This window comes from Macaca nemestrina, chromosome 17 (genome assembly GCF_043159975.1).
Source record: "Macaca nemestrina isolate mMacNem1 chromosome 17, mMacNem.hap1, whole genome shotgun sequence".
In the NCBI taxonomy this organism is placed as follows: Eukaryota; Metazoa; Chordata; class Mammalia; order Primates; family Cercopithecidae; genus Macaca; species Macaca nemestrina.
In genome coordinates this window covers 53,302,577-53,325,369 of record NC_092141.1, presented here as the reverse complement: position 1 = coordinate 53,325,369, position 22,793 = coordinate 53,302,577, and the positions used below count along the sequence as shown (strand labels likewise).

General features: G+C 37.6%; 1 protein-coding gene across 2 annotated transcripts in view; it reads left to right on the top strand.

The window, feature by feature from the left end:
* PCT (phosphatidylcholine transfer protein) overlaps positions 1 to 9,841 on the top strand; it is a 304,249-nt gene extending 294,408 nt beyond the window's left edge. The window contains exon 7 of one of the 2 annotated variants that reach the window (XM_071082930.1): positions 4,461 to 9,841. The gene's annotated coding sequence lies outside the window, so the exon portion shown is untranslated. The remainder of the gene's footprint in view (positions 1 to 4,460) is intronic. The other variant, XM_071082917.1, reaches the window with a different exon arrangement.
* Positions 9,842 to 22,793: the final 12,952 nt, after the last annotated feature.

Sequence of the window (22,793 nt, the reverse complement as noted above, 5' to 3'; positions counted from 1 at the left end):
AATAAAAAAGAAAAAAAAAAAACAAAACAGAATTTCACTGCTGAAAGTGTTTATAAACCATTGTATTATTAGAATACCCTGCAGTAGTCTCATTATAAAGTTTCATTATTCTTTATATCCCGGCTGGGTTCAGAATGATCTAATCAGGTTAACATGGTATGCTGACCTCCATACACTTGATTCATTAAACTGATCCAGTTACATTATTATTATGTTAATGTACATGTATGATCTATGTGTGAATGACCAGATGGACCTCTGGTAAGTTTTATAAAAACCAGTATAGATAGTAATCAAGTAATCTAGTAAAAAATATTCAACCCATCCTAAAAATCAAAGATATGCAGGTTAAAGCAGCAGTGTCATGTAATTTTCTTTCTTTATCAGAATGGCAAAGATTAAGTATTTTTATATACTTCTAGTGAGAATTTGTATTTAAAATTAGTTAGCTTTTTTTTTTTTTTTTTTTTTTTTTTTTTTGTCTAAAGAAGGAGCTGGACCAGAGTCAGGTGTCACAAACTCAAATGCCTACAGGAGCCAGAAAAGGGAAATCAGATTGACATTTCTCTTTCCCAGGCAAGCACTCAATTTTGAAAGCTTTCTATAGAGTTCTAGGAGTGTATCTAAAAATAATGAATAGAGCCAGTATGTATTTCAAGTATAGGATAACAATTAGATATACTCAGACATGAAGCATTTCAGCACCAAACAGCCTTCTTATTCCAAATATACACATGCACTTGGTGACAAGTTCTGCTTTAAAAGCATAAAGCAAAAAAAAAAAAAAAAAAATTAAATGAGAACTGAAGGAGCCACAGTAAAAAAAGTATTAGTGGTGTGTGCTGAATCTTTTTAAATCTAAAACTAATATAAGCCAATTATGCAAATAATATTTATGGAACAGATTACTCATGTGACAAAATATAATAAAGATAATGATATAATAAAATTAGTTCAAAAATTTAAAAATGCAGTTAGAAGAGGTAGGAGAAGTCGTGAGATTTTTCTTTGATAGAGTCAATTGATAGGGTCAAAATAGAAATTTGCTAAAAAAAATCAAAGACGTAATGATTTCAACTGCTAAAGAGCCTTTCATCAGTCTTAGAGGGATATTTTTGGAAAACAAGAAATAAGGTCATTATGCTTTTCCCCCTTCTATGAAAATCAAGTTAAAATAAATGCTTTTATGCAAAATCACTGCATGATCTTTTTAAAATAAGTTTTTGAATCCGTTTACTATTCTATGCATATAAAGATGATATTTGATATGATAGTCCCCTAATAATAATGGATATTTCTTGGTGGAAGATTTAAGGTGACAAAGGTGTCTTCTTCTTTCTACTGTTCTCCATGTCTAAAATTATTTAAAAGGATCAGGCAATAATGTGACAAGAACTTTAACTCACCATTTTTTCTTCTGCAAATAAAAATAAAGCACATATCAAACAAACACATAAACAAAATTGTATGCTTCATTCCGTATACTAGTTGTGACCCAAATGATCATTGAGATGTCTGTAATTCTAAACCATATCAGGCTGGTTCTAACTAATGAGTGATAAGAAAACTCATGAGGCAGCTGTCCTTGCCCCTCAGAGGACATCCCATCTCCTATCTACTCTGGCCTTGGGATTGGAGCTAGCCTCCCTTCTGCCTCTACCCAGTAGCTGCCTTTTTCTTCTGCCGTCTCTGTGTAAATGTTCTTCCATGGTCTTATGTAAATTGGAATTTAAATCCTACAAACTACATTGTGAGACCAATGGATTGGAAGAGATCTTTCCTCCCTGCCTACTTCTCCCTTGAAGGGAACCGTATTTATTGCTTTAATTAGAGCACCAAGCTGTAGGAGTAAATGCAAGTCTTCAGCACCTCTCCTGACAGCTTCAAATTGGGGAGGCAACTTGGAAAACTTCTGTTGCAACAACGCCAGCTGGATAATTAGTACTATGTGGCTAGCAGTTTAAAAAAGCTGGGAGGGGAGATGAGAATTAGTGTAAGCATCTTTAACACACTTTAACATTCTAAAATGGGTTTCCAAAAACGTTGCTGCTGAAATGTTTGCAAGATTTTTGTTAAATGTGACTTCATGTATTAATGCTCCTTTTGTGTGGAGGGAGGAGGAGGTGTTGACATTCATCTAACCTGCAGCAAGTGTCATTGGATTGCTGAGCTGGCTTTCTCTCTGTGTTGAAAGGAAAGAATAATTCCCTCCAATTATTCCTCCAGGGAGAATTAAATTTGCCAACTGATTAAGGCAAGAAAAGACAAAGTTTCTCAAGGAATTTTGGGAATTCAGCAGGGTCTGAATAAGTCATAAGTTATTAAGATAATAACCTGTAGTGTGTCCAGGGTGATTTCCAAAATTGCTGATGACTGCTGAGGTACAGCCCAGGCCAATCAGAATAGAAGCATGGCATTATGCTGTACAGGTGCATGATACTTCAATATTATCTCTGGTTGAATCTCCTTTTTGCAAACAATGTACCTCTGCTTGTTTAGAAAGAAGGATAGAAGCTTTTTGTGATCTCTCTAGAAGATGAAACTGTTTATAATCAGATTTAACTACCTTTTATAAATTTTGAACACGATCATCTTTGACTCACTTATTCATTCAACAACCACAACATTGAAGCCACTATGTGCTGAATAGTAAAGCTTCAAAGACAGACAGCAAAGACCACAATGCCTGCCTTTATAGGTTTATGTTTTAAAGCAGGGATCAGCAAACATTTTTTGTAAAGACCCAGATAACAAATATTTTCAGCTTTGCAGATATATGGTACCTGTCACAACTATTCAACTCTTCTGCTGTAACATAAAAGTGGCCATCGGCAATACATGAATAAATGAATGTTGGAGTGTTCCAATAACACTTTCTGGATACTAGATATTGAATTTCATATAATTTTTACATGTCATGAAATACCATTCCTCTTTTGAATTTTTCTTACCGTTTGAAAATGTTCATCTAACCTGCAGCAAGTGTCATTGGATTGCTGAGCTGACTTTCTCTCTGTGTTGAAAGGAAAGAATCATTCCCTCCAATTATTCCTCCAGGGAGAATTAAATTTGCCAACTGATTAAGGCAAGGAAAGACAAAGTTTCTCAAGGAATTTTGGGAATTCAGCCGATAGGCAATACTAAAACTTGTGGGTGTCTAGATTTGATCCATGGCCTGCAGGGTCCCTGATCTAGAGAGTTGACAGTGGAGAGGCTCAAGTCTCTAGGGTCAATTGGCTGATGTTGAAAGTGAAGTGATAGAACACCATCTGGCATAGACGACTGCACGCCCATTGATGTGTGAATTGAAGAACCTTGGTACTAGAAGAAACCTCAGAGAGGCCTTGAATGACTTTAAAGGTTATTTGCTTCACTTTCAGGTCATTTTCAACCAACTGACCCAATCACCTTCAACGGCAGGACTTGGAAACTTCCCAAGGCAGCCCACTTTATTGTTGGAAAGAGACATTTTCATTAAATGTGTACTTTATTTCCTACAAACATATGGATAAATAAGGACTCTGAATCCCAGTAAGACTTAGGACCCTTATTTTGCGATCTTTGGCAGGCCTCAGAGAATGAATGTAAATGACTTTTCCACAAGACATATATTACAGACGGTTATCCCATCACTTGTAAGTCTTTGGCTATATTATTTGCCAATTTTTGGTCACATAATTTGTTTTTTCCTATTGGAAGGCTGAAAAGGCATGGTTCTAGGTTTCCTATTCTTTCCGATTCCCTCAAGTATTCAATACTAGCTCATTTGTTTACAGAATGGAGAAAATGAAAAAGAAGCTTAAGGAAAAGAAAATTAGACTGCTTTTAAAGTGGTGATTCAAAACATAGTTGCATAAAAATAACAATATGAGCCAACGTGCCCAATTAAAATTAATCTGCTTATATGATAAGGTTTTTGGACCATGAGGCATAGCACTTTTGCCTTGAGAAAAAGTGCTAATCCCAAATGAGCCTTGTCTTCTTTGCAAAATGAATATTACCAAAGCTAGCAAGTCTCCTAACCTTTCCTGTAATTTCTTATCTTTATTAAAATACAGGGCAATTTGTTAAAGTCATTTTAATGACACAGGTTGTATTTAAATGGGCCAAAGTAGTGGGGCAAAAACGCATGCTGAGTTGTGTGTGTGGAGGAGGTGGTGTATGCATGTCTCTCTGTGTGTAATTGCGTTTATAACACTATATTTTAACTGCTGGACATTGTGTTGTATAATAAATATTGCAGATTTTGAAGTTAAACTGACTGTATCAAATAGCTCCATCACATAACATTTGGATAACTTTGGGCAAGCTAATTCTCAACTTATCTTTAAGTCTTAGTTTATTCATTTGTAAAATGAGAGTAATAATATACATTTTATAGCATCAAATGAAAAACGTTAGCAAACTGTTTAAGAGAAAGTTCTGGTATTTAAATATCATTCTCTTCTTCTTCCTTTCAGCCTCTACCAAATTGCTTCTAAGGCTAATAAATGACAAAGTGAGAGTAAGAGGGAAAAGAAAATGAGACGCTGGAAACCTAGTAGGAAAAAACTTCAAACTGGAGCTACAAATACATTATCCAAGAGATTCACTCTCTGGTTTCTTTATCCTTTCCCTAGAGTAATTAAAATATGATTGTAATATGATTAAATGTTTAGCTTAAAAAGAAAATCTCTTTCTCATCTGGAAGTTATTATAAGGAAGCAGGCTGGTGTGGTTCTCATTTAAAAATGTAAATGTTGGTTTGAGTGTGTGAGATTGTCTCAAAGTCTAACAAGAAATAATTTGGCTCTTCTAACTGGAAGGTTGAAAAGACGTGGTTGTAGGTTTCCTATTCTTTTTGATTCCTATTGTATTCCTGGAGGTTGGGTTAACTTTGGGCACCAAGATATTTGGATGCTGGCTAATAATTTTCCAGCAGTTTGCTCTGTACTTTTTGATTATGCACTGTATGAGAATCAATTTCGTTAGTCCTCACAACAAAGTGACAGACACTATTATACTCCCACTTTACAGATGAAGAAACTGAGTCAGTTGGGACTCAAATTAAGTTAGTGACAGAACCAGAATCCCAATCCTGGCTGGTTATGGTTTGCATTGCCCTTCCTGAGTTCCCCAGGGCATTTCTCCCCTCTTCCCTTTCCCTCATCCTTCTTCCCATTTCAGTGGGAGAAAAAGTGGGCAGTGCTATAAACCTGATGAACAGGGGTCCTAAATCTATACACCTATAAGGCTCAGCAGATGACATGAATGAGTGCAGGCCTTAAAAGGAGATATAGACTGAATGTCATGTAAAGGGAACAGTCACCACTCAGCTCTAATTAATTTCTGAATAAAGGGAATTCAATTTGTTCAACATTTAGCAAACACTTAACCCACACCAGATAGTCTCCTTGGCATTGAGACTTCTGTGGTTAAGGAAATAAAACCCCTGTGTTATAGGTTTTATAGTGTCCCTCCCAATAAAAACTAAAAAACATGTCCACTCAGAACTTCAAAATGTGACTCTATCTGGAAATAGGATCTTTAAAGATGCAATGAAAGCAAGATTGTAGAAGAGATTACACTAGATCAAGGTGGGCCCTAAATCCAATGAAAGTGCCTATAAGAAACAGAGAAGAACACACAGACACTCCGGAAGAAGAGCACCTTGTGAAGATGGAGGAAGACGTTGGAGTGATGTCTCTGCAGGCCAAGGAACGTGAAGCATTACCGGTTACCACTAGAAACTAGGAGAGAGGTGTGGAGCAGATTCTCTGATTTCACCAGTTTTTCAGCTAATGTACTCATGCTGTTTCAGGATCCCACACTGTTTTTGTCATATCCCCTTAGTCTCCTCCACTATGTGACAATTCCCCAGTCTTTTCTTATCCGTTGCACCCTTGACACTTTTGGAGAGTCCTGGTCAGTTATTTTTTAGAATGTTGCACGATTTGGGGTTGGTCTGATGTTTTTTCATGATTAGATTCAGGTTATGCATTCCTGGGAAAGGTACCTAGCCCTTCTCATTGCATTGTATCAGAGGGACATGATGTTTACATGTATTACTGATAATGTTAAGCCTGATCACTTGGTTAAGTGCTATCTGTCAAGATTCTTCACTATAAATTTGCTATTACATATTTGTGGGAGTGAGACACTTTGAGACTATGCGAATACTCTATTTCTGCTTAAACTTTTGCCTACTAATTTTGGCATTCATTAATGGATCTAGGCAATACATTTTGAAACAGAAGACTTATGCATCAAGACTTTCTATATCAGATTTTTAAATGTACTATAAAGCTTCTGTGATTAAAGAGGTATAAAGAATAGACAAAGATTAATGAATAAGAAGAGAGAGACTGTTAAAAGATCCAGTGTATATGCAAATATGGACACAACAAACAGTAAGGAAACGATGAATTATTCAATAAATTGTGTGAGAATACTTGGCTATGTGGAATAAAATAAAGTTAGAGCTCTATTTTAAGTATGCACAACGTAAGTTCTAAATATATAAATATGCAATTAAATCTACATGCTGGAAGAAACTATAGGAGAAAAATTATTTAATATTGGAAAGGGGAAATATTTGCTAAGCGTTACTCAGAAAAAAAAGCCTTTCAACATTGCTTGAAATATCAAAAACCAGAAACATATGTCAACCTATGGAAGCATGGTTAAATTAATTATAGCATATCCATACAGAGGGTTAACTACATAGCCATTAAAAAGGATGTGAATGTTCTGTAGGTTCTGAAATCACGTCTTAATTAAAGTAAAAGTAATGTCAAAAAGGGAAAGGATACACCAAAAACCCATAAAAAATGTCCAATTTCTTTAGTGATCATGGAAACTAAAAATGAACAATGAGAATACAATATACTGTAAGTTCAAATCCCTTTGCTAACATATTCTGCCCCTGTTATTTTTATCCCATGGAAATAATAAAAATAAAATGAAATCTATGCACAGAAATTGTTATTAAAATGTAATCAAAAATGAAATGTTCAAAATTTGGGGAATTTTAAGTATAAAGAAATGTATTGATCCAATGTAAAATAAAACAAATAAGTTGCATATGTGTAGTATGATCGCAACTTAGCAAAAATGTATAGAAAAAAGGAAAATTAATTTCTCTGTATTTAAAAAATTTTACTTCCTTCAGATCAGAAATTCTACACCTCTGTTTTAGACATAAAAAAATCTATACTTTCCCATCCTAGATGTAGACAAAGCGTCATGCACCAAGATTTTTGCTGCAGCACTATTTGTGAAAGCCAAAACACTGGAAAATAACTAAATGACCGGAAGTTCAGGAATTGTTAAGCTAGAATCTGACACATGCATATGATCGACCATTTCGTGGCTATTTAAAAAAAAGTTAAAATATTAATTTGAATGCAAAGATACAGTACCATATAAAGTTAAAAAGCAGAAGAAAAGATATCTGGTCTTAACTGTAAAAATATATGCATAGAAAAAATTCAGGAAGAAATTGCAATAAAATACAGTAATTGTTTTTCTTTGTGTTGGGGTTACCTTGATATTTTTCTGTACCCTTTTATTTATTTTGCAATTTTTTTCTTATGAATATGTGTTGATTTTAGTATCAGAAAATAACATTTGTTTTAAAAAGCAGAAAAAGCACTGAGAGATGGATGTTTTCTAGATGTGCATTCTATTCAATATTATCAGTAGCCTCTCAACAACAAGACAGTAAAAACTGGCCTTTAAACCTAAAACAACCCATAGATCTGGGAGAATCTGAAGGGCAGACCTTTAACTGTTGATTTTATTCTAGCCCAGGGAGGATGCATGCAGTAAAAAATGCTAGGGATAGAAGGATAACTGGAGCCTTGAGGTCTGCACTGTGCTACTTTGTAAGAAAAATGTGTGATAATGATATTTTTTGAGACAGTGAGACACAGATGTCTAGGTGTGAGTAAAACACCTAAGAGAAATCTATGTTAAGAGGCCAAAGGATGAATAAATAGCCTACAATTCAATAAAGGTGAGCATAAAGGTTTTGTTTATGTTTTTTCATTTTCACCTGATTAAAAGAGAATTTTACAAGATGACTACAGAAGGGGATAATGACTTACTTTTCAAAAAGAGATTTTAGAGTTAACAGCAAGTTTTCTTGATACATAAAAATGTCCAATTTTTAATCATTGAAACTGTCAATAAGAACGAAATGGAAAAAGAAACAATTAGGGTGTGAACAAATCATTGCCAAATTGCAGATTCTCAGAAATGAAGGCAAATGATACTAGAAGTCAACAGGATTAGAGTATAAACACTTGGTTTACAGTCATGTCTTTGGGAATTCAGCTTTAGGGACTCTCCAAATTTGATTTATTCTGAGTTGCTAGTCAAAAAAGACTAGTGAGTTGAAGCTACAAGAAGTCAGCATTTCAGTTCAATGTAAAGATTTTTTTTCTATTCATTAAGAATACTTTCAATGGATTTGGACTACCTTCTGTGCTAATGACTCAAGTCACTATGGGGCCCCATCAGAGGTCATGCCATTGCAGTTGGGCTGATGAAGCTCCCATACCATGTAGTATCTGGTCATCCCACCCCTTCATGTGCTCCTCTTTCCTTATTTCCAGTTTAGTTAATATCACCATATTCTACCCAATTGCCTCAGTTGGGTAATCTCAAGGCCATTGTAGCCTTATTCCACCTCCTCATACTGCTATAGTTCAAACCTTTGTGTCACCCCAAAATTCATAGGTTGGAATCTCTTCCAAAGTGATGGTATTAGAAAGTGGTCCCTTTGGGAGGTGACTAAGTTATGTGGATGGAACCCTCATAAATGGGACTACTGCCCTTAGAAAAGAGACTACAGAGGGCTAGCTAGCACCTTCCACCATGTGAGAAGCAACAGGAATACTCCCTCTGGAACCAGAAAGTGGGCCTTAGACAGACACCAAACCATCCAGTGCCTTGATCTTGAACTTCTTAGCCTCCAGAGGTTTTAGAAAAAAAGGTCTGTGGTTTATAAGCTACCTAGTTCAGGATGTTTTGTTACAGCAGCCTGAATGGACTAAGACACATACCAAATTGGGTATAAATGAAAGCCTTAGAGAAGTGCATGTAATGTACCAAGTGTCTACTAATCATTTTACTCCTCCAGGGCCATATTGTTCAAGCTTTTGTCATCATCCATGTGAACTTTTACAATAAACCCGTAATTGGCCTCCCATTCTTTCATTCTTGCTCAATCAATCCAACCAATTTTACTGATCGATTAAGAGCTCAGTTTCTTAGCTCAAAGCTTCACAACTTACAGGCCCTCAATAAATATTTGGTAGGTCAGTGAATAGATGAATATGTATAATAAGTAATAAAATACCATTCCAAACATGCCTTCCCTGCTTAAAAGGCCCTCCAACCTTATTACATACAGGTTAAAGCTCAAATCTTTTAATTTGATCTGACTCCTGCAAAACTTCCCAAGCTCATTTCTTGACACATATTTTGATGCACAGTGGGTCTCTAGTATTGAACTAGAATAGTGATTCTAAAACTTTATCATGCATCAGAATAAGTTGGCAGGCTTGCGAAAACACAGATCGATAGGTTCTACTTTCAGAATTTATGACTTAGTAGGTCTGGGGTTGGGCCAGAGAAGTTGCATTCCTCTTCATTTCCCACATGTTGATGATGCTGCTGGTCTAGGGACCATACTTTGAGAATCTCTAAGCTAGCTTATCTAAAAAATTCTTTCAGCTATGATAGTCAATGATATTTGGTATTAAAAACACCTCAAAGACCTATATTTGTAACTCAGACTAATTTTATCCAACATGATACTATTTGAAGTGATGATTTTGTTTTTAAGCCAGGTCAGAAAACCTAGGTAAATGTTATAGAAGGCAATATGGTGTCTTCTCCTCTTTTTTTTTTTTTTTTTTTTTTAACTTTCTGAGCTCTAGGGCATAAAGACACATTATGCCCTAGAGCTCAGAAAGTAAAGAAAAGAAAACCTATCACTGGCCCTGTAGAGTTACTAAGTTCTAGTGGTTAAGAATGTAAGCTTCATCATTGTAAAGACTTATGTTGAGTTCCAGCCCTGCCCTCACTACCTGTGAAATCTTAGGCAGCTTATTTAACCTTATTAAGCCACAACCTCTCCATCCTTCAAATGCAGATGGTACTAAGATCTATGCCACAGGGGATGTATGTATATAATGTGCTTAGCTAGATGCCTGGAACATAGTCGTGTGCAAGAAGTAATGCCATTATAAGTTTAACAGGTAAGAATCTTGGTCCACAGAGTCAGTTGACAAGAACTGTAATTTATTTTTATGTGACTCAATTTAATTTCTCTTAATAGTACATATTCTACCATTTGACAAAAGAGAAATTCAAGTCAGTTCAGTCCCCACCCAACTTCCTTTCCTTCAAGTTGCATTTGCTCTCTAGGGACTTGTGTGGTACATTGGAATGGTGTTTGGCGATACCTCATTAGTTCTATGCCATTAACAGGTCTACACTGGTATCCACTGAGAAAGACATAATTGTGACTATCCTTTGGTCATGGGTCAAGCAGGTCACTGCTACATTATTCTAAACCATAAGATAACTTTAAGTTAGACTTTGTCTCATCTGCTTGTTTGCCACCGTGAGGACACAGGGGAAATTCTCCTACTGTCCTAGACTTCTCTAAACCAAGGGAATGCATTGGATTTGTTTAAGAGCCTTCCTCTGTGGTTTCCTGAGAAACAGAGGAAATTGTTCCACTGCCTCCAGCTTCTTACCGGTATATGTGGGGACTCTGGTGATCTGCCTCAATTCAATGTGCACATAGCTATCATGATATAGCTTGTCTGTGTCCCTACCCAAATCTCATCTTGAATTGTAGCTCCTATAATCCCCATGTGTTGTGGGAGGGACTGGTGGGAGGTAATTGAATCATGGGGGCAGGTTTTTTTCTGTGCTGTTCTTTCATGACAGTGAATAAATTTCACGTGATCTGATGGCTTTATGAAAACAGTTTCCCTGCACATGCTGTCTTGCCTGCTGCCATGTAAGATGCGCCTTTGCTACTCCTTTGTCTTCTGACATGATTGTGAGGCCTTCCCAGCCATGTGAAACTGTGAGTCCATTAAATCTCTTTTTCTTTATAAATCCACCTAGTCTTGCTTATGTCTTGGCTTATAATTCATATAAATGGATAAGCCAAGGAAGAAGATAAAATCAAATCATAAACAATGTTCAACTAACCCAAGAGAAGTCATAAAAATAAGGAAGCAGAAAGAAAAAAATGAAGTAAATATTAAGTTGGTGCAAAAATAATTATGCTTTTTGTAGTTATTAATAAAAGTAATATGGCAGGCATTGTATCTCGGGGATCATAGATGTGGTCTTCTTTTACTCCTCTTACAGCTGTAGCCTGGACTCCATACTATTCCTGTTTTTCTTGTACATATAGAAGTTTTTCTTTCTAAATCCTTCCCCAATATGAAGTAGGTTTTCATTAATGCTCTAAAGGCAATGATATAATGATGTAAAAGTAATTAAAGTCAGAAAAGAGCTGACAAGATAGAAGATATTAACTCAATATATTAATATCACATTTAATATCAATATATTGAATTTTAAAATTAAGCTTCAGAGATTGTCACAATGGACAAAAACATGACCCTATACTGTCTACAAGAAACTTAGTTTAAACATAAGATTAAAAAAAAAGTGCTAAAAATGATATAGCATGCAGACATTAATGAAAAAGTGGGAATAATTATATTATTGATAATATAAAACAAAGTAGCATTCAAAGCAAGAAATATTATTAGGAATAAAGAAAAACACTAGGTAATGATAGACAGGTCAATTCTCTAAGAAAATATAAAGGTCTTCAATATGTACATACCCAGCAATAGAGTGTCAAAATTCATAAAGCAGATACTCACAGAATTGAAAGGATAGGGAAATCCATGTTAGGCTGCACTAATTGCAGGCTGATGGCTCTATTATTTTTTTAAAAAAATGTCCTGGGGCATAAATTGTTCCGTGGCTTGATCCAATTAAGTTTGAGGAAGGGTAAGTTTCAGTGCCCATCTTTGAATGTTCTCTGACACCAGGAGGGTTCTCAACTGTCTTTTACTCTGGTTCTCTCTAGTAAACCGGCTGGCACATGGTTTAGCTTGTCACTCTTAATTCAGAGAAGCTGTTGTTTTGAAGCTTAGCTTTACACTTCCCACATTTTGTTTCAAAGAGTCAGTTTCTTTGAGAAGAGATCTGGAGCTCTCTGCTCTTATGGACTGCCTGTTGCCCTGGACAGACATCTCTGATAAACTACGTTAGGTATTCGGAAGGGCAATAGCCTCTGGTCTGCTTGTCTTACTTCTTTCAGTGTAAAACTTCTGCACTCTGAGTGAGCTGGAATGAAGGTGATCAGGACCCCAGCATTATTGGCATTCCATGTTTCGGGGAAAACTTTTATCCTATCCATGAAGGCTGGGTGGAAAAAGGAAGGGAAACCCAGACCTTTAGGGCATATTCACCAAGAATTTAATCTCCGCATTTTGGAGTTGGGAGAAGGATAAGTAAAATTTGTGGCCTGGCCTTCTCAGTGAGATACTTGTGTCAGGCAGTTCTTGCATTGCTATATAAAATATGCTTTGTAAATGGGTAATTTACAAAGAAAAGAGATTTAATTGTCTCACAATTCTTCAGGCCATACAGGAAACACGGCACTGGCATCTTCTCAGCTTCTGGGGAGGCCTCAGGGAGCTTTTACTCATGGCAAAAGGTGAAGTGGTAGCAGATATTTCCCATGGCAAAGCAGAAGAAAGAGAGAGAGAGAGAGAGGGTAGGGGTAGGGAGGATCCACACACTTTTAAATGAGCAGATCTTATATGGACTCAGAGCAAGAACTCACTTATCACCAAAAGGATGGGCCAAGTCATTTATGATAAATCCATCCCCATGATCCAAACACTTCCCACTAGGCTCCACCTCTAACATTGGGGATTACATTTCAACATGAGATTTGAATAGGGACAAATATCCAAACTACATCATTCTATCCCTGGCTCCTTCAAATCTCATGTCCTTTTCATATTGGAAAATACAATCATGCCTTCCCAACAGTCCCCCAAAGTTTTAACTCATTCCAGCTTTAATTCAAAAGTCCAAAGTCTCGTTTGAGACAAGGCAAGTCCCTTCTACTTATAAGCCTATAAAATCAAAAATGAATTATTTACTTCCAAAATAAAATGAAAGTATAGGAATTGGGTAAACATTTCCATTTCAAAGGAAATAAATCAGCCAAAACAAAGGGGCTAAAGGTCCCATGCAAGTTCAAAACCTGGCAGGGCAGTTATTAAATTGTAAATCTTCAAAACAATCTCTTTTGACTTCATGTCCCACACCAAGGGCACACTTCTGTGAGGGATGGACTCCAAAGGCCTTGGAAGGTTCTGCTGTTGTTGCTTTGAAGGGTTCAGACCCCGCAGCTGCTCTCACAGGTTGTTTAGTGCTTCTGGCTTTTCCAGATGCAGAGTGCAAGCTGCCAGTGGATCTTTCATTCCGGAGTCTGGAGGACAAAGGTCCCCTTCCCACAGCTTCACTTGGTAGTGCCTGCCCCAGTGGAGACTCTGTGTGGGACATCCAACCCCACACTTTCCCTTCACACTACCCTAGTGGAGGTTCTCTGTGGGGGCTCTTCCCTTGCAGCAGGATTCTGCCTGGGCACCCAGGCTTTATTATACCTCCTCTAAAATCTAGGCAGAGGCCACCAAGCCTTTACTTTTGCACTCCGTGCACCAGGAGGCTTAACATCACACGGAAGCTGCCAAGGCTTTTGGGTTGCATTCTCTTAAAGTGACAGCTTGAGCTATCCTGAGGCCCCTTTGAGCCCTCGCTGGAGTTGGAGAGGAGAGGATGTGGGAAGCATTGTCCTGAGGCTGCGCAAGGTAGTGAGGACCTGGGCCTGGCTCACAAAACCCTTCTTCCCTCTTAGGCATAGGAGCCCATGGTGGAAGGGGCTGCCATGAAGGTCTCTGAAGTACCTTTGAGGCCTTTTCCCTATTGTCTTGTCTATTAGCACTTGGCTCTCTTTTAGTTATGCAAATATTTCTAGCAAGTGGTTGTTCCATGGCCCACTTGAATTCTTTTTTTTTTTTTTTTTTTTTTGACAGAGTTTCGCTCTTGTCGCCCAGCTGGAGTGCAATGGCATGATCTTGGCTCACTGCAACCTCCACCTCCAGGGTTCGAGAGATTCTCAGCCTCCCCAGTAGCTGGGATTACGGGTGCCCGCCACCGTGCCCAGCTCATTTTTGTATTTTTAGTAGAGATGGGGTTTCACCATGTTGGCCAGGCTGGTCTCAAACTGCTGACCTCAGGTTATCTACCTGCCTCAACCTCCCAAAGTGCTGGGATTACAGGCGTGAGCCACCGTGCCTGGCCAAATTCTTCTCCAGAAAAAAACCTTTTTTTCTCTGCCACATGGCCATGTTGTAAATTTTCAAACTTTAATGCTCTCTTATGCACTTTTATTAAAGTAATGGCAAAAACCACAATTAGTTTTGCACCAACCTAATATAAAGAAAAGAGGTTTGATTGGCTCAAGATTCTGCAGATTGTACAGGAAACATGGCACTGGCATCTGCTCGGCTTCTGGGGAGGACATTGGCTCCAATGCAATGCCTCACTTGTCTTACTGAGTTTTAGCAGATTTTCTTGCATAAATGCTTATTTATTTCTACAAGACTTTAGAATAATTTTCAGACACTTTAAACGGTTGGTGATAGACAGGTAGATAAATAGATAGATAATATATATCTATATACTACATAATTCTCCCTGTCTCTGTCTCTCTCTCCAAATATGTATCAATCAATTATGCATATTTCTCTGGGGAGTGGTTTTGCAGGCTCTTGATTGGGAGCTAAGGGGAGAGAGACTCCTCATACTGTCATCCTGGTGAAATTTTTAATGGCTTTTGATACAAATTAAGTTTTATGTTTGAGCATATGCCAGGGTGGAAATAGAGAACCATCTACCCTATATAGAGTTCAGTAGAGGCAGGAAGTGAGAGCCAGAGCTAACTGTAAAAGTATTAGTCCCCTGGGAGTTTGTGAACATCTTGGGAGAGCATTAGAATCTGCAGGATATGAAATAGGGATGTAGAAGAAGAATCAACTTCACCCATTCCCTCTTAGGTTTCAATACAGAAGAGTCTTTGGCTTAATGGGTAGATTAAAGCTTTGAGATATAGGCCATCACCTTGGAGGCAGATTCCACAAAGAATATGCCAGAAAGACAGTTGAACCGAACCTTTGTACAACTGTCTGGTTGCACAACTTCTCCCCTTAGACCAAAAAAGGAAAGCCCCTATGAACTGAGGAACTGGTATTTATCTCTGGTTTGGCAAGGAGCAAATTGTTACACAGCCCAGGAAGAATTTCCCATTAAATTTAGTTTCTGCATTTTAAAACCCTTCAGAAAAGCTTAAGTATAAGCTTATTTCTTACATTTAAAAAGCAGGCTTTTCAAACTGAAAAGACAAGCCCAAACTGGTCCCTTTTATCAGACAGGTCTATATCTGGGGGTGGTTTCAGCTTCAGCAAGACTGATTTTAGGGGTAAAATGGACACTTTCAGGAAGCTAATAGAAACTCTTGGGGAAAGAGGGCAAAGATCTAATTGCTTTGTTCACAGTTCTGTAATTTTGTTGAAGCTCTGTGGTTGTTCACACCCTTGTGCCACATTAATAATTATTGGGCTATATTATTAAACCAATTTCAGCTCTTGTGAGACCAAAGTGTTCCTTGGCAGCATTGGCTAGTATGAAAAACAATATCAAAATGTTAACACTGGAAGAGCTTGGAGACCTTCTAGAATCAATGTTTTCAACCTACATTCTGTAGAGCCCAAAGGTTCTGAAGAGAGACTTAGGTGTGAGGAGAACTGAGGGAAGCTGAGGAAACACGTCCAATAAAACCTCTCACCCCTTTGATCAGAGCAGTTCCACTTATTTGTTTTATGTTTTGCTGGGGTTCCATATGAGATTTTGTTTAACATAAACTAGTGTTTTTCTGCCTTAGGAAAAAGCCCACGATGGCAACTGCTGATCCAGTTCAGATGCTGGCAAACATTCTTTGTAAAGATCCAGAAAGTAAATATTTTAGACTTCAGGACCACCTATTCCTGTCACATATTATTTTTCCTTAAATCATTTTTTAAAAAGTAAAAACCGTTCTCAGTTTGCAGGTCACATGCAAATAGGGCAGAGGAATGACCTAGTTTGACTATGCCATTATTTTAGGCGATGAAACTAGAGTCTGGAGAGGGACAGTATTTTCTTTAATCACAAAATAAGCAAATAGCCGAGACAGGCTTTGAACCTGTGTACAAGGAGCATTCTGCAGAAACATAATTCCTGTTTCCTAACAAGGCTCTCTGCTTCATCAGCCACACTCTCAACCTGTTTTGTGATCTAACCGTCGTTTATTGCAACAACAACAAAACCTTTTCAGCTTCTCTGCTACAAAATTGACAGCCACTGCACACTAAGCATTTTTTTCAACCAGGGAAACGTATGTACATTTTGATATTTTCCCAAGGCAGCATCGCTTTATCCATCATACCTTCTCAATCTGGAACCAATTTATGGGATGTTTCTCTGAGCATTGTGATACCCTGGGAAGAGAGCTCAACCACAAAGTGCCAGACTTCTGACCTACAGAGCTGTGAGCTATAAAAGTGGGTACTGTTTTTAGCCACTAAATTTATGGTAATTTGTTATGCAACAATAGAAAATAAATGCAACATTCCTTGCCTCGTTGCAGAGTAAGGAACTCAATTTCCCTTTGATAGTCGGGATTAATCACCTCAGTCACTAACTTTATTGTTTGCCCGATTTAGTGGCATGAGGAACCCAAGGTGACCAGGTGGCCGTCTCAGCTTCTATTTTAATAAAACTATTTTTATATACTCTGGTGGAAACAGACATCTCCTAGGCACTAAGATCTTTGAACCAGCAGAGGTCAAAGTGTTACCGAGCAAAAGGGCTTACTACACAATGGGTTAGAAGCCAAAACTATGACACTAGGTTTTTGAGAAAAGAGAAGATTTTTATCGTAGGTTGACCAACGAGACAGGAGTCCAGCTAAAATCTGTCTCCCTGTGCTGGCTTTTAGGTAATAATTTTATTAGGAAAGATTTAGGTGGTGGATTCTAGGATTAGTAGAGAACTGGTGACAGAAAAGGGGCGGTCTAGAAAGTCCTCAGTCATATACAGTTATTCTTCACGCGATTTCATGGATTACACATGCAAATTCAGGGAAAATTAGTATGAAACATGTGGTGGAAGTTCAGACTGTGATGTCAGTAAGCTTGTTCTGTGCAGACTCCAGTTGGTATATTGGTTGCAACTGATTTCAGCCAGTTCTGTTATCTTACAAGCTGAGGGAATTTCAGAGTTTCAACAAATCGTTTTGTTTTTTATCTGTCATACTGTAAACTCAAGAATTTCTCTTAGTCACTGGTTTCTTTAACTCTTTGGGGCATGGTTCAAAAGTTGTAAAATTTTACTATTGAATTTTTAGGGGTAACAGTGAGAGGAGCCACTCCCATTTCCATTGTTTGGTTTCCAGACTTACGTTTTCTGACTACGGGTAAAAAATACCATATACTGAATGATGAATTACAGCATATAACATATCTTGGAGGGCATTACTTCAGCTCTGCAAAGTGTTGGCACCCAATAGATGCCATACAATTCCTGATGGACATAGGAAGTCATTTCACATATATATTATATATACACATTCCCACTAGTGACATGTGGAATTCTGGGTAGGGTAGGCATTTGTTTACTCTGGGAGATATTGCCAAAACGTTTTTCAGAGTAGTTCACTTAATGAACAGAGTTCTAGTTCCCCTACATGTCTGTCAACATTTGATATTTGTTAGTCTTTTAAATTTTAGCCATTCTGTAGGTATATGGTAATATGTCTCATTGTAGTTTAATGTATACTTTCCTAGTGACTAATGCATTGAATACCTTTCATTTACTTTTTGGCCAATTAGATTTTCTCTTTTGAGAAGTAACTGTTCAAACTTTTTGCTATTTTTTTTATTGTACTTTTAAGTTCTAGGGTACATGTGCAAAACATGCAGGTTTGTTACATGTGTATACAAGTGCCATGTTGGTGTGCTGCACCCATTAACTCATCATTTACGTTAGGTATTTCTCTTAATGCTGTCCATCCCCCCTCCCCCTTCCCCCAACCCCACAACAGGCCCTGGTGTGTGATGTTCCCCACCCTGTGTCCAAGTGTTCTCATTGTTCAATTCCCACCTATGAGTGAGAACATGCAGTGTTTGGTTTTCTGTCCTTGCGATAGTTTGCTCAGAGTGATGGTTTCCAGCTTCATCCATATCCCTACAAAAGACATGAACTCATCCTTTTTTATGGCTGCATAGTATTCCAAGGTGTATATGTGCCACATTTTCTTAATCGAGTCTGTCATTGATGGATATTTGGGTTGATTCCAAGTCTTTGCTATTGTTAATAGTGCTGCAATAAACATACATGTGCATGTGTCTTTATAATAGCATGATTTATAATCCTCTGGGTGTATACCCAGTAATGGGACCACTGGGTCAAATGGTATTTCTAGTTCTAGATCCTTGAGGAATCGCCACACTGTCTTCCACAATGGTTGAACTAGTTTACAATCCCACCAACAGTGTAAAAGTGTTCCTATTTCTCCACATCCTCTCCAGCACCTGTTGTTTCCTGACTTTTTAAGGATCACCTTTCTAACTGGTGTGAGATGGTATCTCATTGTGGTTTTGATTTGCATTTCTCTGATGACCAGTAATGATGAGCATTTTTTCATGTGCCTGTTGGCTGCATAAATGTCTTCTTTTGAGAAGCATCTGTTCATATCCTTTACCCACTTTTTGATAGGGTTGTTTGATTTTTTTCTTGTAAATTTGTTTAAGTTCTTTGTAGGTTCTGGATATTAGCCCTTTGTCAGATGGGTAGATTGCAAAAATTTTCTCCCATTCTGTAGGTTGCCTGTTCACTCTGATATTAGTTTCTTTTGCTGTGCAGAAGGTCTTTAGTTTAATTAGATCCCATTTGTCTATTTTGGCTTTTGTTGCCATTGCTTTTCGTGTTTTAGTCATGAAGTTCTTGCCCATGCCTATGTCCTGAATGGTATTCCCTAGGTTTTCTTCTAGGGTTTTTATGGTTTTAATTTTTAAGTTTAAGTCTTTAATCCATCTTGAGTTAAGGAAGGGATGCAATTTCAGCTTTTTACATATAGCTAGCCAGTTTTCCCAGCACCATTTATTAGAGAATCCCTTCTCCATTTCTTGTTTTTGTTAAGTTTGTAAAAGATCAGATGGTTGTATACATGTGGTGTTATTTCTGAGCCCTCTGTTCTGTTCCATTGGTCTATATATCTGTTTTGGTACCAGTACCATGCTGTTTTGGTTACTGTAGCCTTGTAGTATAGTTTGAAGTCAGATAGCATGATGCCTCTAGCTTTGTTCTTTTTGCTTAGGATTGTCTTGGCTATGTGGGCTCTTTTTTGGTTCCATGTGAACTTTAAAGTAATGTTTTCCAATTCTGTGAAGAAAGTCATTGGTAACCTGATGGGGATGGCATTGAATCTATAAATTACCTTGGGCAGTATGGCCATTTTCACGATATTGATTATTCCTATCCATGAGCATGGAATATTCTTCCATTTGTTTGTGTCCTCTTTTATTTCATTGAGCAGTGGTTTGTAGTTCTCCTTGAAGAAGTCCTTCACATCCCTTGTAAGTTGGATTCCTAGGTATTTTATTCTCTTTGAAGCAACTGTGAATGGGAGTTCCCTTCATGATTTGGCTCTCTGTTTGTCTGTTACTGGTGTATGAGAATGCTTGTGATTTTTGCACATTGATTTTTTATCCTGAGACTTTGCTGAAGTTGCTTATCAGCTTAAGGAGATTGGGGGCTGAAACAATGGGGTTTTCTAAATATACAATCATGCCATCTGCAAACAATGACAATTTGACTTCCTCTTTTCCTAACTGAATACCCTTTATTTCTTTCTCATGCCTGATTGCCCTGGCCAGAACTTCCAACACTATGTTGAATAGGAGTGGTGAGAGAGGGCACCCCTGTCTTGTGCAAGTTTTCAAAGGAAATGCTTCCAGTTTTTGCCCATTCAGTGGCTGTGGGTTTGTCATAAATAGCTCTTATTATGTTGAGATACATCACATCAATACCTAGTTTATTGAGAATTATTAGCATGAAGGACTGTTGAATTTTGTCAAAGGTCTTTTCTGCATCTATTGAGATAATCATGTTGTTTTTGTCATTGGTTCTATTTATGTGATGGATTATACTTATTGATTGTATGTTGAATAAGCTTTGCATCCCAGGGATGAAGCCAACTTGATTGTGGTGGATAAGCTTTTTGATGTGCTGCTGGATTCAGTTTGTCAGTATTTTATTGAGGATTTTTGCATCAATGTTCATCAGGGATATTGGTCTAAAATTCTGTTTTTTTGTTATGTCTCTGCCAGGCTTTGGTATCAGGATGTTGCTGGCCTTGTAAAATGAGTTAGGGAGGATTCCTTCTTTTTCTATTGATTGGAATAGTTTCAGAAGGAATGGTACCAGCTCCTCCTTGTACCTCTGGTAGAATTCGGCTGTGAGTCCGTCTGGTACTGGACTTTTTTTGGTTGGTAGGCTATTAATTATTTCCTCAATTTCAGAGCCTGTTATTGGTCTATTCAGGGATTCACCTTCTTCCTGGTTTAGTCTTGGGAGGGTGTATGTGTCCAGGAATTTATCCTTTTATTCTAGATTTTCTAGTTTATTTGTGTAGAGGTATTTATAGTATTCTCTGATGGTAGTTTGTATTTCTGTGGGATCGGTGGTGATATCTGCTTTATCATTTTTTATTGGATCTATTTGATTCTTCTCTCTTTTCTTCCTTATTAGTCTTGCTAGTGGTCTATCTATTCTGTTGATCTTTTCAAAAAACCAGCTCCTGGAGTCGTTGATTTTTTTAAGGGATTTTTGTGTCTCTATCTCCTTCAGTTCTGCTCTGATCTTAGTTATTTCTTGTCTTCTGCTAGCTTTTGAATTTGTTTGCTTCTGCTTCTCTAGTTCTTTTAATTGTGATGTTATGGCATCAATTTTAGGTCTTTCCTGCTTTCTCTTGTGGGCATTTAGTGCTATAAATTTCTCCCCACTCACTGCTTTAAATGTGTCCCAGAGATTCTGATATGTTGTGTCTTTATTCTCATTGGTTTCAAAGAACATCTTTATTTCTGCCTTCATTTCGTTATTTACCCAGTAGTCATTCAGGAGCAGGTGGTTTAGTTTCCATGTAGTTGTATGGTTTTGGGTGAGTTTCTTAATCCTGAGTTCTAATTTGATTGCAGTGTGGTCTGAGAGACAATTTGTTGTGATTTCTGTTCTTTTATATTTGCTGAGGAGTGCTTTACTTCCAACTATGTGGTAAGTTTCAGAGTAAGTGTGATGTGTTGCTGACAAGAATGTATATTCTGTTGATTTGGGGTGGAGAGTTCTATAGATGTTTATTAGGTCCACTTGGTGCACAACTGAGTTCAAGTCCTGGATATCCTTGTTAAACTTCTGTCTCGTCGATCTATCTAATATCAACAGAGGGGTGTTAAAGTCTCCCATTATTATTGAGTGGGAGTCTAAGTCTCTTTGTAGGTCTCTAAGGACTTGCCTTATGAATCTGTGTGCTCCTGCATTGGGTGCATACATATATTTAGGATAGTTAGCTCTTCTTGTTGAATTGATCCCTTTACCATTATGTAATGCCCTTCTTTGTCTCTTTTGATCTTTGTTGGTTTAAAGTCTGTTTTATCAGAGACTAGGATTGCAACCCCTGCTTTTTTTTGTTTTCCATTTGCTTGGTAGATCTTCCTCTATCCCTTTATTTTGAGCCTAATGTGTCTCTGCACGTGAGATGCGTCTCCTGAATACGACACCCTGATGTGTCTTGACTCTTTATCCAATTTGCCAGTCTGTGACTTTTAATTGGCACATTTAGCCCATTTACATTTAAGGTTAATATTGTTATGTGTGAATTTGGTCCTGTCATTATGATGTTAGCTGGTTATTTTACTCATTAGTTGTTGTAGTTTCTTCCTAGCATCAATGGTCTTTACAATTTGGCATGTTTTTGCAGTGGCTGGTACCGGTTGTTCCTTTCCAAGTTTAGTGCTTCCTTTAGGAGCTCTTGTAAAGCATGACTAGTGGTGACAAAATCTCTCAGCATTTGCTTGTCTATAAAGGATTTTATTTCTCCTTCACTTAGGAAGCTTAGTTTGGCTGGATATGAAATTCTGGGTTGAAAATTCTTTTCTTTAAGAATGTTGAATATTGGTCCCCACTCTCTTCTGACTTGCAGAGTTTATGTCGAGAGATCTGCTTAGTCTGATGAGCTTCCTTTTGTGGGTAACCCAACCTTTCTCTCTGGCTGCCCTTAACATTTTTTCCTTTATTTCAACCTTGGTGAGTCTGACAATTATGTGTCTTTGGGTTGCTCTTCGCGAGGAGTATCTTTGTGGCGTTCTCTGTATTTCCTGAAATTGAATGTTGGCCTGCTTTGCTAGGTTGGGGAAGTTCTCCTGGATAATATCCTGAAGAGTGTTTTCCAACTTGGTTCTGTTCTTCCCATCACTTTCTGGTACACCTATCAAACATAGATTTGGTCTTTTCACATAGTCCCATCTTTCTTGGAGGCTTTGTTCATTTCTTTTTACTCTTTTTTCTCTAAACTTCTCTTCTTGCTTCATTTCATT